General features: G+C 38.3%; 1 protein-coding gene, 2 long non-coding RNA genes and 1 pseudogene across 9 annotated transcripts in view; 2 read left to right on the top strand and 2 right to left on the bottom strand.

Annotated features, from left to right (window-relative positions):
* The window catches only part of LOC131694190 (rho guanine nucleotide exchange factor 11), a 387,472-nt gene extending 382,144 nt beyond the window's left edge, over window positions 1-5,328 (bottom strand). For 2 of the 4 annotated variants that reach the window (XM_058982676.1, XM_058982678.1), the window contains exon 1: window positions 4,765-5,328. The gene's annotated coding sequence lies outside the window, so the exon portion shown is untranslated. Of the gene's footprint in view, window positions 1-4,557; window positions 4,710-4,764 lie in introns of those variants that run through there. The other 2 variants (XM_058982679.1, XM_058982677.1) reach the window with 2 other exon arrangements.
* A 4,103-nt stretch (window positions 5,329-9,431) lies between these two features.
* LOC131694197 (uncharacterized) lies at window positions 9,432-10,448 on the top strand. The gene is made up of 3 exons (XR_009306439.1): window positions 9,432-9,858; window positions 9,933-10,230; window positions 10,321-10,448. It is a non-coding gene; the product is annotated as an uncharacterized LOC131694197 (long non-coding RNA).
* Window positions 10,449-10,469: 21 nt separating this feature from the next.
* On the top strand, window positions 10,470-11,351 carry LOC131687221 (DEAD-box helicase Dbp80-like; annotated as a pseudogene).
* Window positions 11,352-14,040: 2,689 nt separating this feature from the next.
* On the bottom strand, window positions 14,041-16,423 carry LOC131694196 (uncharacterized). 4 transcript variants are annotated; one of them, XR_009306438.1, is made up of 6 exons: window positions 16,340-16,423; window positions 16,143-16,286; window positions 15,865-16,064; window positions 15,236-15,801; window positions 14,961-15,105; window positions 14,041-14,898 (listed from the first exon to the last, which is right to left on the bottom strand). It is a non-coding gene; the product is annotated as an uncharacterized LOC131694196 (long non-coding RNA). The 4 variants fall into 4 exon arrangements; XR_009306437.1 differs by having other exon boundaries at window positions 14,961-15,102; XR_009306435.1 differs by having other exon boundaries at window positions 14,961-15,801.
* Window positions 16,424-17,176: the final 753 nt, after the last annotated feature.

Below are 17,176 nucleotides of genomic sequence, written 5' to 3'. Positions count from 1 at the left end.
TTATCATGTTTGCGAGATCGTGGGTGTAGGTGCCGTGCAGGGTTGTTAATACGATACATTTTTCACGATAATTTATCGGCGTTACTCGTTAACGATAATGTATCGTCATCGGAAACTCCGTTAACGATAATCTATCGTTGCCTTCATCGTCATCGTCGATAATTGTATCGTCGTATTCATCGTCGTCGTCGGTTCATCGGTTATCGCGATACATTTTGCGTTACTTTCCCGTTCATTGGAGTTGAAGTTGATGCGGTTAACTTTCAATTGTTTAGAAATAAATACCTATTGAAGGACATGTTGTTGGCAGTTGAAAATCAATAGTTTTGTACATTTTCTATGCACAGCGGGATCCGCCGATGCGTCAAAATGATTTTTTTCATCTTTTCGGGAAAGTGTATTATATTGAAGGGAAAGTTGTTGGCAGTTGAAAATCAATAATTTTGGATATTTTCAATACACAGAAGGGTCCGACGATGTGTCAAAATGGAATTTTTCAACTTTTCGAGTAAGTTGGTGCACAGAAGAGTCCCAGGTGCACAGTGTTTTGAAGCGGCAAAAAGGTGATCAAAATTGTTTTGACCATGAAGAAAACAAATTTTGAGCTATTGTGTAATTAGTAATTTTTATCACGCAAAGACATATATTGAAAAAAAGCTACTAAATCACTATTATTAGGCCATTCACAAATTACACTACACATTTAAGTGGTGTGGTGATTAACAGATTTTATTATAATTTTAATTTAAACTAGAATTTTAAAAAGGAGAATATACACATTTCCAATGTATAATATTTTTCTTCTAATTGGGAAGCTTTTTTTCTCTCCACTATGTAACAAGATGCTTCATGCTTCCTTCTTTTACCCTCAAATATGTAGTGTAATTTATGAACGGCCTCATAATAGATTTTTAGTCGTTTTTTGAATACAGTGAAGACCCGTTTTTATCAGCCCCTTGGTGAATTGAAATTGACAAATCGGCACATATGTTTTCTGGTTCTGAAGAGACGAAGTCGAAACGCAAATACCAGGACTAATATATTTTTTTCCTTTCTTTTTAATAAACCGCAGTGGTTAAAATATTCTTCTTTAGTCCCTCGACAAAGCTTCAAAACCCGTTCTGATTATTTAGTAAAAATTTCCCTTAAGAGGTCTTACATTACAGTATTATTATTTTTGAATATTTTGTATTTCTAAGATAAGGAAAATATGCTAAAGAAGGAATTTACTCGAATTTGACTTGAACGTAGGCTAGAGCCCACCAAACGGTTTTGATAGTGTTTGTTTTACAGATTCGTCTTGATGAAGCTATACCTACGGAAATTTGCGGCTTCCATACCAAAACATTGCTTTTTGGACACTAAAACATTCGATAAATTCCAAGTTGTACGAGATACAAATAAACTTACATTACAAAAATTCTGTATTTTCTTATGCTGAACGAAATCTTGGAACATTTTGAAATTCTACAAAATTATCAGGAAAAATATTTTGAAAAAAGCAATTTTCTGGGGTGTATCAAAGAAATCTTCACAAACGTATAATTAAATCGACAGATACACATAGTCTCTTCAGCGAAGTTAATACTTAAGATATTCTCAACAACTTTGCCAACAAAAGGTTTTTTTTTTATTTTCGTAAATGACCAAACAAAAACTTGCTTCTCAGCTTTAGAGGGATTAATCACCCAACTAATACTTTTTAAATGCAAAAAAAAATATAAATAAACTTCGCTGAAGACACTATAGCTAAAAATGTTTTTCGTGGTTCAAACAATTTCTTTTGCCTTTTTGCCATTATGGAAACACTGTGCCCTGGTGGATTCTCCTGTGAATTGAAAATGTCCAAAACTGTTTTGACGCACCGACGGTACATGCCCAAAACTATTGATTTTCACTTATTAATAACTTCTTCAATATAATAAACTCCCTAAAAGTTTAAAAAATCCATTTTGATACATCGTCGAACCTCCTGTGTATTGAAAATGTCCAAAACTATTGATTGTCAACTGCCAATAACTTTCCCTTCAATATAAAACTCTCCCGAAAAGTTGACAAAAAATTCCCTTGACACATCGTCGGACACCCCCCCCCCCCCCCCCCTGTGCATAGAAAATGTCCAAAACTATTGATTTTCAACTGCCAACATGTCCTTCAGTAGTTATTTATTTCTAAACAATTGAAAGTTAACCGCATCAACTTCAACTCCAATAAACGGGAAAGTAACGCAAAATGTATCGCGATAACCACCGATGAATTAACGACGATAACGATGAATTCGACGATACATTATCGTTAACGGAGTTTCCGATGACGTTGACGAGTGGTTAACGTTATCGACGATGACGATTAATTATCGATTAACAATCCTGATGCCGTGGATGGTCGCGAAAGGCTCAACCATTTGTATATTAACATGTTTGTCACGTGTATGTGACTTCGCGTGCATAATTTCGATTTTAAAATGATGTAGCGTGTATTCTTGTTTGATCGCGCGCGAACCGTGAATCTGATGCTAAATTTTTAGTGCATGGTACAGATGGTAGAAGAGAGTCCGTTTCCCATATCACTAGAATCCCAGGTCATGTCACCATGAAACGTGTTGTTTAGTGAATATGAGCTTCACTTTTTTGATTGGTTCAACTGGAGACATTACTCTAGACTGCTAGGATCGAGGTAAGACTTCCGGACGTGACCGTTTCATGATCGCGCGAGTGGTGGGTTAATGTTTGAGACCGCGTTGGGAAGTTTAAAGGTGCTACGTTTACTTAACTACCGGGTTTTTTTTCATATAGGCGAAATCGCGAGCGTAAGTATGTGTGGATTATTGCAGTTGCATGGTCGCGTTTGTGGCCAGGTTTGCGTTATCGCGAAGGCCCCAAGCGTTTGTACCTATATGAGTATAAATAGCGTATAGTAGAGATATACTAATAAAAGGAATCATAACATGCCGAATAAAGAAAAAAATGTAAAGAGCTTGATTAGAAGTGTATAAATTGACCGGTACTATTTTGGTATACATCAATAATAGAAAAGCAAACTAATAGATGTACAAAAGAAATAGACTAGCGAAGTAGAATAGAAAAACACATTTAACATGCAATCAAACTCGTCTAAATGCAGCAAATGTTGTATATTTGCCTTTAACGACAATTGTATGCTGTTAGACTTTCATCATGCTATGCTGGCCGGGAATGGATGGCTCACGTGCGTCGGTAAATTCATTGTACCCTAATTTATCCAATCCGACTTTCTCGAATGAATAGAACCAAATGCACAAATTGATCACCAGAAGTATTAGCCATTATTCTATCATATACGCCAGTTCTGCATCCATTCCCTGACCCAGCTGTCACAAATAGTCAGACGAACACATACATAGATAGACATATGACTAGCACATAACAATTGTACACTAGTACGAAAAGCTACGATTATTACAAAGCGACCACTAATAGGTTTCTACTTATGTATTTATTAAATTAATTTACGAATACCGCCATCAAATTGTGGAACAATATTTACCAACACGGCACACAGCAAAAGTCAAAACACGTCGACCCACCAGTCGGCCACATCACCGCGCACAGACCAGTGGTTGAGCGTTGGTGCAGCCCTTTCGGTCTTCTCGATGCACCACTATCGAGGCGTAATGCAATAACCATCTTAAAGCAGTTGTTCTTTAGCGCTGATGCACGCCATATGCCTAATGGTGTTTGCAATACCGTCAAACCCCTCAACCTTGGGGAGGGCGATGCAATTCTGACATATCTTGAATCTTTAATATGAAGAAATGTATACCCTCAATCCGCAGATTGCTCAATATGTTAAAAACTCTAATGGTTTGCGACCATCAGATAAGCCACCAAGGATGAGGTATCCCCCGATGACCTTACAAATTTTCTTTTTGATGACATTTGACTAGTATTCTTAAATCAGAATGATCTTGACGTTTGGCACCCGTTAGGGAAAATAATCAGCCTCAAAGTGTATAAGTTTAGTCTACACATACACAGCCAATAGATGTAGGGATCCTGGATAATTGCAGACGTTCGCCTACAATTCCTCTTGTCAATATTAATGACTGTGGCACATATGGAATGTGACACAATAATTAAAGCGGCCAGGACAACTGTTCTAAATTATAGGGCGATCAAATTATTCATTTAATGAAGAATTTAATCAATGAGTTGATTTGAAACTTGGATAAGAAACACGGACAACTGTACCGACCGTTTCAATTCGTTGGGGGTTCGGTAAATCGTTGGGAGTGATTTGGTTATGATGGTTAAGTTTCTGGGATAGGACAGAGGTTTTATGCCTGTCCTGGCTAATGAGCCTAGGTTACAGCGTCTTTACTAGCTCTCCATTTTTGTCTAGTCTTACTAAAATCTTCACGCTAGCTCCTAAAAACGAAAAACCAATAATTGGATTCAACGGTTATTAGCATAAAAAATGATCGTACAACTTACAATCAACCTGTGCCTGTTTTACTCTAATAGGCAACAAATCGATTCAACTGCACAAAGTACGATACTCACTCGCATACTCGCTCACTCGCAAGTCTGCCAACCCTCATGTTAAAAAAAAATATGCAAATTTTAAACCGCATTGCACAAAACGCATTCTCCCATCCGATGTCAATTTATGCTCTTATCGCGCTGCCACTTTCGACTTTGACATTTGAGTAACTTTCTTCACAAATAAAAAATAAACATATTTCTACAGGCAGATATATCACACGACCACCCACACCGTACTCACAATGGATTGCTATTGTTGGTATTCCTCGGGCGTATGAAGGGCTTGCAACACTAACACTGTTAAAAACGATTATTGATACGAGCATTCCCGAAATGCCGCTACCTCGTCACCAGACCACTCTTGACACGCAATCGTGTTGGTTCGATCGGACACTGCGCACAAACACACTCGCGCAACGAACACGAGAAATGCAAAATCTATAGCTGTTCCTTTTTGTCACATACCCGTACTGCCTCGTATTATTATTGTTATTCTTCTTCGTAGTCTTTTGGCCTAGCCCCGAACCGAAAGCGTACAGACGGCGAATGCAAGAGGAAAAAAAAACTACAATCCAGAGAAATTTCTTCACTTTCAAACCGGAAAATCGGCCATAAAGTATGGACCCATCCCGACGGGACGGGTAAACCCGATTCCGAAGGCACTGCGGAACACGATTCGCGACGCAAAGCCCTGTTTTACGCGCACGGAAACCGAACTTTTTACACGCACAGAACCAGCACGGAAAATTTCGATTGATTCGAATGACTTGAATGAATGGTGTCTGACGACTGCTCTGCTGCTGGCTGCTTACGGGATTCGGTGTGTGATTTTGCTGGAAAAACTCGCTAAAGCTGTTGCTAGAGTTCGACGAGAACATTTCAAATGGGCCGATAAACAAAACGTAAACAATTCCGGTTAATACTTACTTCAAATGGACACTAACAAAGCTTTATACATACCTTAAATAAGCCGATTCTGAAACCTAGCTGTTGAGGAAATAATGGATTATCGAAAAGGCACATAAGCAAAATAACTCGTTTTGCTTATGTTCCCTTTCACTTCCCCTCAAAAATTAACGGCTCATAAACACCAAACAACAAAACGGAAAAATTTGTTTATGGGCCCTTTTTTTAATGAAAAAGACTATACTTGAAAAGGGAACAAAAACATCGCAACACCAAGAAAGGGATCAAAATAAACGTCACATAATCATTTGTTGTAAACAAAAGGGCTCACCCGCACGCACTATAAGCTAACGTCTCGCCGAAAAGGGATTATGGGAGAGGGCACAAAACCAGTGCGATGTTTCAAAAGGGACCAAAACATTTATCTACAAAAAACGTTCAAAATACAATTGTTTTAATAAATCTGTTATATTATTCGGAAAAAATGGTTAATTTAACACGGCATTGAGTTGTTTGGTACTTAAATCAAGCTCCTGTTCATAAATGGGAATATAAAGTACGAGGTGATTTTTCAGACGCCATTTTCTCAACATGAGCTTATTGTATATAATGCCTTATGAAATGTTGACGTCGAGTTGTCTCGCTTTTACTAAGGTGTTACGTATGCGTATATGCGTCAGCGCAAACTGAAAGCAAGATCGGATAGAACTAGATGGTTTAATAGACGGGCTGTGGGGCATGGTGTAGTCCACGGTGTTATAGAATGAAGGTGGATACATTGCTCTATATCTATGTGAGTGCAGGTGTCATTTTTTCTACATTTTGGTGCTTAAAACCTAAGAGAACCCACTGAGAAGCTTAAAACATTGTTTCAAAATTGTTCTACGCGGGTCCAACGATGGACGTCTGTTGAACGGTTATTTGGACGTCGTCCAATGTTGGTATTGGCGAGTATTGGGCCGTTTTGACGTTTGAATTGGAAGGAAAACAAATCGTTTACAGAGCGAATTCGGAGGAAAGCAAACCGCTTCCGGGCTTAAGCGTAGGGCGATTGTATTAAAATGCGTATTTTAAATGTCAGATATCTCAATTCTCGACAAACATATGATTAGGGCCTAAAAGCCAACTGTCAAAATCCACTTTGAATGGAAATTCCAGACAAGCCGTTACTAGTCGAACACAGTTCACAACAGTTTATGAAAGAGAACTTTTATCTTTCATTTACTACCAACATCTGTGATTGGCGTGTAACGGTTTGTCCGGAATTTCCATTCAAAGTGGATTTTGACAGTTGGCTTTTAGGCCGTAATCATATGTTTGTCGAGAATTGGACGATTTTGAAACCAACCGTTCTTAGGGGGAAAAGACTACCACAGGCTTCTTTCTCTTTGGGGGTATTTATTTGTTATAGTACATTATTTTATTTATTTGTTATAGTACATTATTTTATCGGCCGTTCAATGACTAATATTGTCTAGAAAAAATCATTGCATATATGTACCTGACGTCCAAAAGGGGGTAATTCACAGCTCAAAGTTGTTGCAAAGCATTTAGCGCTTTATTTGATCATTTCATATTAGTTTAAAATTTAGTCGCTAGGGCGGCGCTGTTATCAACTTTTTAATGGAACGAGATAGAAAGATGGTGTCTGCGATAAAGTTGTATCTCAAGTAATTATAAGTATATCTTCTGAATATACTAACTTTGTAGGTCCCACAAGTTTTGAAATATGGCTCATTTTTGAAAACAATCTGTAAGTTAAAATTTTACCCGAAACATCCTCTATCTTAAAACTTACAGGACCTACAAAGTTTGCATCTTCGGAAGATATATTCTAAATGATACAACGTACAACTTTCTCGAAGACACCTTATTTCCAACTAGCTTTATTAAAATATTGATAGCCTAGCGACTGAATTCCGAACTAATACGATGCAACCAAATAAAGCGCTAAGTACCATACGGGGGAAGCCCATTTGGCATAAAGTCATTTAGCATAACGTCGTTTGGCATAAAGTCATTTGGCATAAAGCCACTTGGCATAACCATAGCGCGATTCAAGTGGTCATTTGGCATAAAGCCATTTGGCATAAAGGTCATTTAGCATAATCGATTAAAACAAAATTGAAGATAGATTGCCATTTGGCATAAGGACCATTTCGCATAATGCCCATTTGGCATAATGGCCATTTGGCATAAAGCCATTTGGCATAATAGACATTAAACCTAATTTCTCAGGTCTATTTGATTAACATGTAACCGAAATAATAGGATACAAAATTGGTAATTTTCTGGTATGCAGTTTACCGAATTACCATTGCACGATATGGACTACAGTCGTGATTCACTGGTTGGTCAATTTTTGACTGGACCACTTTTTATTTGGAGCTCCGATAGTTGGATCTGAATGTCAAAATCTCATGTCAAATTCATTTTGCCAATCAAACTGACAATAATTAGAGATTTGAACAGATGCATTTTCGGTCCAACTAGCGAATCAAATTAGTTAATTGGACGACTGTCCACAAATTGCCTGAATTTTCCGGAAATACAATAAAACTACAGTCAACACTGAATTTGTCCTAAAAGACCTGCTAGGCAGCCAACTGCGCTTTAGCTTGCCACTTTCTATTGAACATGAAAATATGCTTGAATTTTATTCATTTTAAATGCAACTATGAATTTTATAAGAGTTTACATTATTCTGAATATTTTCAATTCTTCGAATGTTTTTGATTTCGATAATAACTTAAAGCGTCTGAGATTTTGCCTTCTTTTACATATATGTAGTAAATTGCTTTTAACTTTTAATTTTATTGCTTTGAGCTTTTTTCTTCTTGTGAATATGAACTAGTCGAGATCTTTCCCTCTTCAATTTAGACAGCAAACAAAAGTAAACGTCAGAAGAACAAACATTCGGAAAGCAAGATACTGTATATCTCGAATTAGATTTCATATTGTATAACAAGTAGGTAGTTAATAGCAATTCAAATATTCGTAAATTGAATGGTTAATACAATGGTTCTTCTTCGCTCGTTCCCTCTAATTGATTTGACATAAGATCTGTAGTTTTAAAATAGCCTATCTTTAGCAGATTACAATTACAGATTTTTTGTTGCATGACATTTCACATTTTTTTTAACTTTCATGAAAGATGACCAACATAGTTCTAAATGCAAATATTCTCAATGCACAAATTCCATACTTACTTTAGTTTTCTATGTAATCAATCTGACAGAAAAATATTCTTCGTCTCACTGAAATTTATTCCTTCTTTCAAACATGAGCAGTTCTTGGAATCGTACTTATTTCAGTGAATCAAAACGCCATAAACATTTGAACGGGTTTTTTCATACTTTATGCCACATGGCTCTTATGCCAAACGGCCGTTATGCCAAACGACTTTTATGCCAAAAGACCATTATGCCAAACGACCGCAATAGCATTCAATATCCTGTACATTTTATGCCAAACGACCATTATGCCAAATGGCTATTATGCCAAATGACTTACTAACATTTTTTTCTTATGCCAAACGGGCATTATGCCAAACGACTTTATGCCAAACGACGTTATGCCAAATGACTTTATGCCAAACAGGTTAGCCCCGTACCATACAGCAACTTTTCTGAAGACACTATAACCAAATACAAATATGTTAATACGGAATGCTCTGACGATTTTTCGAGGACACGTTTTATAACCCAGGTACACCGATAAAGGTACACTGTCAGAGTGACAGCATACTTTGATGAAATTGTGCTAAAACTGGCTGCACTGATAGATTTGTTTTTGATTTTTTGACACTTCTAGATATTATTTATGTCGTTTTTCATTGAAAAACACCGGGGCGGTGGATTGCACTGGTTTTGCACTTTCTAGCAGAAGTGGGAATGAAACACGTCTAGTTGCCTGCTCTTCTGCTAGAAAGTGCAACACCAGTGCAATCCACCGCCCCAGGGTTTTTCAATGAAAAACCCCATTAGTATGCTGCAGAAAAAATCTCAGAAAACTAACGACTGACTTAACTGATTGTTCAAATCCTTGAATTTATCCTACTCGCTGTCGTTTTTGTTACTTTCCCTTAGTTCTACACAATCATTAGCCATTGGATCGGTTCGTGATTCTAGGGATTACTAAACGTTGTGAAGAAAAAAACCCATCGTATAGTTCATGAATCCGAAGTGGTTCAAAAGGATGTCGCAGTATAGAGCTTAGTGTAAAAAGATTCAGAGCGGCCGCTTGCAGCTCAGCAAAAGTGAAAGCCACTTGGCGGTTAAATTCGGAGTGTGTCCGCTGATAGCGCTCGGGGATAGAAAAGTCTCAAAGGTCAGAGTCGCTTCCGACTTCGTTACTGATAAGGCCAGCTTCGCTACTAGTTCCGTCAACATTAAACACATATCGTACTCGGAAAGGATTTTCTCTTTCGGTAAGTTTTTACCATTAGCTTCCCCCCCTGCAAACATTCTTTTTTCATGTCTAGGTGTCCTTGTTGATTTACAGAACAATGGAAGTGTATACACGCACATATTCACTCGGGCCAACCATGGTACTCATTTATAAAAAGGACTCCGTCTGTTTTATGGCAGCGAAGTGAGCAGACAAAAAAGGCATCGTTTTTTTCCACAGGGTCGTTCTGAGCAAAATTTCAGCGATTGCAAGGAATAAACCACCGATGAGACAGTACCCGTTCGGATTCAGGACGTTTTCCCATACATTGTAGCTGTTGAATTTTAATACCCGGTCGAAGCGATGCCGATAACTGGGTCAAAAGGCGGAGGTTCTGGAAATTTCTGCACTCGTAAGTGTTCTTTTCGTCATAACCACCAAACCTATTTTTGGAGCGATCATTGTTCCATGGGATTTGAATTGTCCTTTTCAATAAAAATAGGTTAGCGATCTGAGTATGACCAAGGATAAGGAATCAGAACCGGCGACTGACAGTCCAGGGAAATAGAATGCGGAAAAACCTTCTAGTCCACAGCTCCTGAAGAAAAACGAGCTGTAGCGAATATGGAGAAACAGCTTAGTCCGCGGAAAATGCAGAGGCATGCAAGTAAGTCGAAATATTTAGTATCAGCTTTAAAACTACCCGATTAACCTTTTAGCGCGGCGGATGCAAGTTTGCTAATGGAAATTTTTCGCAAAGGTCTAGTAGAATTAAAGCTGGAGATGCTGCAAAACGATCCTTTTTCGCCGCTATACTCGGTTAAAATTTTCGATGCTTTGCACCTGATGCCGGAACTGCTTCAGGGAGTCTATGCTACGGGTTTCAACGCCCCTTCCAGGATTCAGGAGACGGCTCTGTCGACCGATCCGCCACAGAACATTATCACCCAGAGTCAGTCGGAAACAGGAAAAATCGCTGTCCTCGTGCTGGCAACGCTCAGTCGAGTCGATCCGTGAAAAAGCTAGCATGTGATTTGCCTTCCCCCCACGTAAGAACTGGTAATTCAGAAGAGGCAAGTAGCTGCCAAAATTCTTCGTTACGTCGTTCGCGATGAGGAGATCGCCAAAGGGGCGAAGCTGACATCATATCATCATCGGAACACCCGATAAGCTGATGGACTGGGGTATAATGTTCCGGGCGTTCAACCTTAACAAGATTACCGTTTTTGTACTGGACAAGGCGGCCGTTATGATCGCTACCCAGGACCACCAGGATCAATGCGTACACAAGCAGCTGTCGTCCTCCTGTCAGATGGTGTTCACGGCCACGGATGAGCAGGGGAGGTGGATTTCGACGAATACATCGTACCCAAACCGATCGTGATTCGGCTGGCGTGCGAGCAAGAATCACTCGATAACATCAAACAGTACTAGTTGACCTAGTACCAGGACGAGAAATATCAAGCAATTTCGAACATCTACGCTGCAATTACTGTCGGACAGGTGATCATTTTCTGTCATGTGAGTATATGATAGTCTTAAGCTCCAACTTATTTTCGGCATTATTTATAGATCAAAAACTTAACTGTGATATTTATGATATTTACAGCCGAGACCACCGCGGTTACATCGACGATTAAGCTTGGTTTTCATGAGTTCAGTATATACTGTATGCAGACAGACACCAATTGGTTCAAATTTCTTTACGAGATTTCGGTGCAACGCGATTATATTTCAAAACCGTGAGTTTGTGAACAATATTCTCAAGTCTCAATATTCTCCAAATATTTTTTTTGCAGGATTATTCATGCAGCACCAGAAACAACGAACGAAACGGGGTGAACGGGGTATTATACAACTGTTTCGCAGCAACCCATTTTTTGGTGTGGGTGAATGAACAACAGTTCGTCTTGTTATGTATGGTATGCAAACTGGGCTGAACTAGATACATCGGATGCAACACCAGATGTTGTTTTAACCATGCTCACCCATTCGGTAGTTATGGCCAACCCAGTGTCGTTGGGGGTCAAAACAAGCTCATCAATGTGTCCAGATCCTGACATCATTGGCACAACTAAATAAAAACTTAGTGTCAATATCATTTTTTCGTGCTTCAGAGCGTACATTATTACGAGACTATTTGAGAATTTACCAGCTAGTAGTCAAAGATAGTTTACGGGAATCTATCCTTTTGGTGATCACAAGGTAGTTGCGCTAGGGATATCGAGTTTAATGGCATATTTCAAACAGGGCGACGCAGTCTAGCTAGTATTTCGTACCCAACATCAGCTGGACCGGACCTGATTATTACGGTTAAACAGCAATAAATAATCATCCTTATTCTTGTTTACGACAAAAGTGAGATTCGTTCGAAAGCGATTCGAACGAATAGTAAGCCAATTTGATTTTGCTGTCGTAAACGGGAATACAAACCACTTTCGAACGAATCTCGCATTCGTCGTAAACAAGAATAAGGGTGAATATCTTTTACAAATATGCCAAGGACTAGTACAGAGACCGCTTACCCTATATTCTCTTTCTGGGTTGAAGTAACCAAAAAACGGGGTCTAAAGTGCTGGACCGAGACGAGGTGTTGGGTACGCGCAAAAGATATGACATTCGACAACCACAGCCTACCCCTGATTTCAAACGGTCAGACATCGAATGCTGGGTGACACGGAGGGACTCGAACTTTTTGGGTATAGTCTAGTTCCGGAAATAAAGATTTTCGTGTATGAATTTGCGCTGACAATTCGATTCGTCGGCGCGATCGACTGACTACATTTAAATGCTAGAACTGAGTTGTGTAAGCTTCACAAGGGCGAATGGGACATCTACTAGCGCTGAAACGAGAGCTGCGACCTTATGTATTACACACATTATCTGTGTGTAATACATATGGTCGGTGTTAAATCAGACCGGACATATACATTCGGATGTTTTCATGACTGAATGTGTGTTCCTACTTGCAAACAATTTAATCAACTAATTTGGGTGAAAGGACATGTTGATCCTGCTTGTTGTCGACTTTTTTGACCTTGGATACAAGGTTAGTTCAGGTAAGGAATGTAACGCATTTTTCGGTCGGAGCGTAAGGTTTTACGACCCAAATTATTAGTAAATTTCTGATTTAATTACATAATCTCGCGTGCACGTACACGGGCAGGTTTGAGTAATACTGGTCATTCTCTATAACTTTTCGATAGATCTTTTGTCCCCGTGACGTACAGTATAGCAGAGTACAGGACAATCACGCTTCCTACGCAAAACTGCAGTCTCGTCATCCGCTTCAAAAAGACAAGAATGAAAGGAACTTTTGTCGCTCGCAGTGCATCCACAAAAACTTCCCAAATCAACAACGGAATAATCGGTCAACTGTAAACAGCTTTCACGTGCTTGATAAGTTGAATCCTGCTCAGGAAACCTTTGCACGCGGTTTTTAGTTTGTTCTTTTCTTAGCCGCCGTCCAGAAGCACAAACGGTTTCATGTTTCACTTGGAAAACAATTCGGAAAATGCTACCACAGTGCGGAAATAGCGGTCATAATCCTCTCCGAAGTCCCGGTCTGTATTCCGAACGGACAAAAAGCTGTATGCACAGGTTATCTCCGTCGATTACCACTTCACAATTGTGTAGTTCGAACGGTTGCAGATAGCGATCTGCATTCCTACCGATGTATGTTGTCAAAGCTTGGACACTCATGTTCGCTTCTGATAATAAAATAAAACTTTGGTAATATAGTTCCAATTATTGAAAATTTGAATATTTACCGAATATTGTCCAGACGAACTTTTTCTTTTGCGCAAAACAACAATATCGCAATCTTCTCCGACACACTAATCCAGCACCATGTTGCAGTGTAAGATTATTTGACTATTATTTTGTAGGTTCAAATTTTTGTTTTTATTAATAAGGGCAAACGGATACCAAGGATACACTGTACCAAAACGGACGAGTGAATTCGAATGATATTCTTTATGAACCGGCCCTTTAACATTTGGCAGATGTATTTTGGATGATTGCCATTTGATTTTTGTTGCGACTACAATTCGTCCATGTATGCAAGCATCTTATAATAGTCATACAAAAAGTAGAAGCAAAAGTTTTGAATTTTAAAAGAGCTATTGTACAGGTTCGAAATGCAATCATTAGTTTTTCAATAAACAAAATGTCGAGTTTGAACAGATATTCTTATATTTAGTGTATGGTACTAATAGGACAATTGAACTATTTCCATTCTTCAATCGCATTCGAGCCATCAAAAAGTTGAATGAAAGTTGATCGAAAAATAAGACAATATTTTTTGGTTTTTGAGTAGACCATCAGTTCAAATCAAGGATTTTGTTACTGATTCATACTTCTCATCGAAACATTTTATTTTACTTTATTTTAGTCACAGAGGAAATTAGGAAACCTATGTTTATATATTCCTGCCATGTGGTACATTACAAATGGAACTTTATAATCAGTCAAATCTAATCTAAATCTAAAATATCTATATTTATCTATATCTATAATAGTATTAGATAATAAACATCACACTGCTGATGAAATATATACTCTGCCCCTAGCTCTACCCTTTTTTGCAGTGCAGTGAAGTTATCAAAAAAAAAATTAAGGTGCTGCTTTGCTTCGGTGTGCCGTTCAACAACACGTTCGTTTTCTGCGATATTGTGGCTTGGGGATTATTTATTTTAATCCGCGACGGTTTCTTTAATTTAGATCAAGAGATCGAGTTTCTCGAAGTGTAAATCTTGCTTTAAAGTTGAAGCCTTTGGATAAATCAAAATCCATCTCTGCTGCCGTTTGACCAAACTCTTTATACATAGTGGGTAATTTCATCGTTTCTAGTTGAATCCTTGAACGTACTGACGTTATTCATCTGAAAATTAAGACCGTAAACTATCGTCAACGTTTCATTTCAGCCAGATTCTTCCATCTCTCCTTTCACTATTCCGCAGATCTTTGCAATCTGGTATCCAGCTGGGACAGGCATTGTTAATGCCTGTTGCTTTTCAAAGTCCTGAATTTGAAGTGGAATGAGATCCCAACTCTGGTTTTGCATTTTTTCTCAATTTGACTGAAAATAAATGAAAGTTGTTAGTCGAACTACTAGTTATATAATGTAGGGACTTTAAATACACAAGAAGCGTTTGTCGTCCCACTTAATATAATGCTCGTATTCTGCTATCCTAGAGACTTCATAAATAGAAAGCTCAATCGGGTATGTCCACTATCATGCTCTTTACGATTCACAGCAGCAGTGTTAATCGAATGAATTCATCTGCTGGAATTTTGTCGTTAGTTTCACTTTTAGAATATCGTATTTTTAGTAGTAAGGGTACCAAGATTAGAACCGCAATTGCATTCCACTGCATCTTGGCACCCTTCTCTTTGATTGAAATGAGTCAACTCACAGAAACTACAATTATAACCGAACTCAGTCAAGTCGCTGCGTTACGCAGTCTACTAAGTTTGGGAACTACGGTGATGACGAGCTATCGGGTTTTCCAACCAGATCTGGTTTCATGTGCAAATCAAAATGATTGGAGAACTCGAAGTGTTGTTGCTCTTTGATGTGCTACTTGCATGCTTTTTACGGTTACCGTCACGTCATCTCGTTACTTCCAGCCAACATCCAGCAATCAGGGCTACTTCGAAGATTTCAGAAGCTTCCGGTGTTCCGTAAAGATTTTCTTTAAAGTCCACTGATAATGCAAAACCTTACCATAACCATCTTTCATCAATCGAAAACGAAGGTTTTTCTATCATCATCATCACATTCACTAAAATTGAGAGCTTCACTGGGTGGTTCATGGTGGCAGCCTTTATGTTGGTATACGACTTCGAAGGAGATCGATAAACTACCGTCACTTTCGTCAGATAGTTTCCGTTCGAACCAATGACTCATCAATAGTGACACGTGTCCGCTGTTAATGCTTAAATTGGATTCTAACACAGATTTTATTTGTTCTCCATGAAACTGAAAATAATAATTCAAGGATATTAGTCGGAATACTTCAAATTTGAAGAGACTTTTGTGTACCAAGAAATGTTTCTTGCCGTAAATTTTATCGCCCCACAGGATTACACGTGATCATTTGCTGGTACCGTGGATACCCTGCTTGGTGGGAGAGTATGCCGTAGGCTAACGACGCCTGCGCGTTCGTTTTTGCGTAAGTTGGCGGTACCAGTCTCTCCAATAACTTACGGATGTTACATCGATGTAGACTTGCTCTAATTTGCCTAAAATCCATCAGGATAGACAGGAAGATGATTATGAAGAGTGGGAAATAACAGCTGGTTATTGTTTCATAAAATTACCGGATATGTACATAAATTCATCTTCGCTGTTATGGCAACCGATGGGGATTGGGCTGGATTTTGGTGTTTGCTCCAAGGACGCCTTCTCTTGTGGTTCCAGATTATTTCTTCTGCATTCTAGTAGTTTCATTAGCGTCGCAGCTGCTAGAATTATAATTGGAAATATTTGATTTTCATCAAAAATAATAATAACTTACCAGAATGCTAATATTGACGTTCGTTGTTTACTCAATAAATATCAAGCAGTTTGTTGACGTCCACATTGTACAAATAAAAAAAGGCGACCGCTTTTATGTTTCGAAGGATTGTTATTTTACATTTTTAATAAAATATTTATATGTTAGTAAATTCTTACATAAGCAGATGCATCAGTAGTTGATCGCCATTTTATTTTGCTGGATTATTAATTTTTCATAGTTCTGACAGCTGTATGAAAATCATTAGGCGTTCCAGTGAAAATTATATGTATTTTAATTTGATTCAGCCCAAATACTAAACAATGATGAAACACGAATGATACACTGCTGGTTTTTGAAATGATAATCATAGGCATCATCGTTTACCTTTTTCGAATGCAAGCAATTCATTCGACGTTTTGTTAGTCATTTGAAAATCACGAACCTCTTCATTCCAATACAGACATGATGTCATTCGATTTTCAAGTCATTATTTTTTCGAATGATCGCCTTTCGAAATCGTCAACGTTGAGCTTAAACTTAAATTTTGGGTTATTCATATGACAAATCATACGCTATATTGCAACAACTTTTGTTCAGTGTACAAGCAAATAAACAGCACACTTTGATTTGGTAACGTTGCCAGTTTTATTTTTTTTTCGCCATATCGAACCTGTCAAAACGAAACAGGCGAATTGGGTTGTGTAATTTGTTTGTTCGGTGAGCCAAAAATTGATGACCCTTTTGTATGGGACCTTGGCGTATTTAATTTGTATTTGCTATAACTATAGCGATTGATAATAATTGATACCACGATTTTTTTGTTTCCCAAACACAATGTACCATGTTTCCCTTGAT

The sequence above is a fragment of the Topomyia yanbarensis genome, chromosome 3 (genome assembly GCF_030247195.1).
Source record: "Topomyia yanbarensis strain Yona2022 chromosome 3, ASM3024719v1, whole genome shotgun sequence".
Taxonomy (NCBI): domain Eukaryota; kingdom Metazoa; phylum Arthropoda; class Insecta; order Diptera; family Culicidae; genus Topomyia; species Topomyia yanbarensis.
This window is presented reverse-complemented; position numbering and strand designations above follow the sequence as displayed.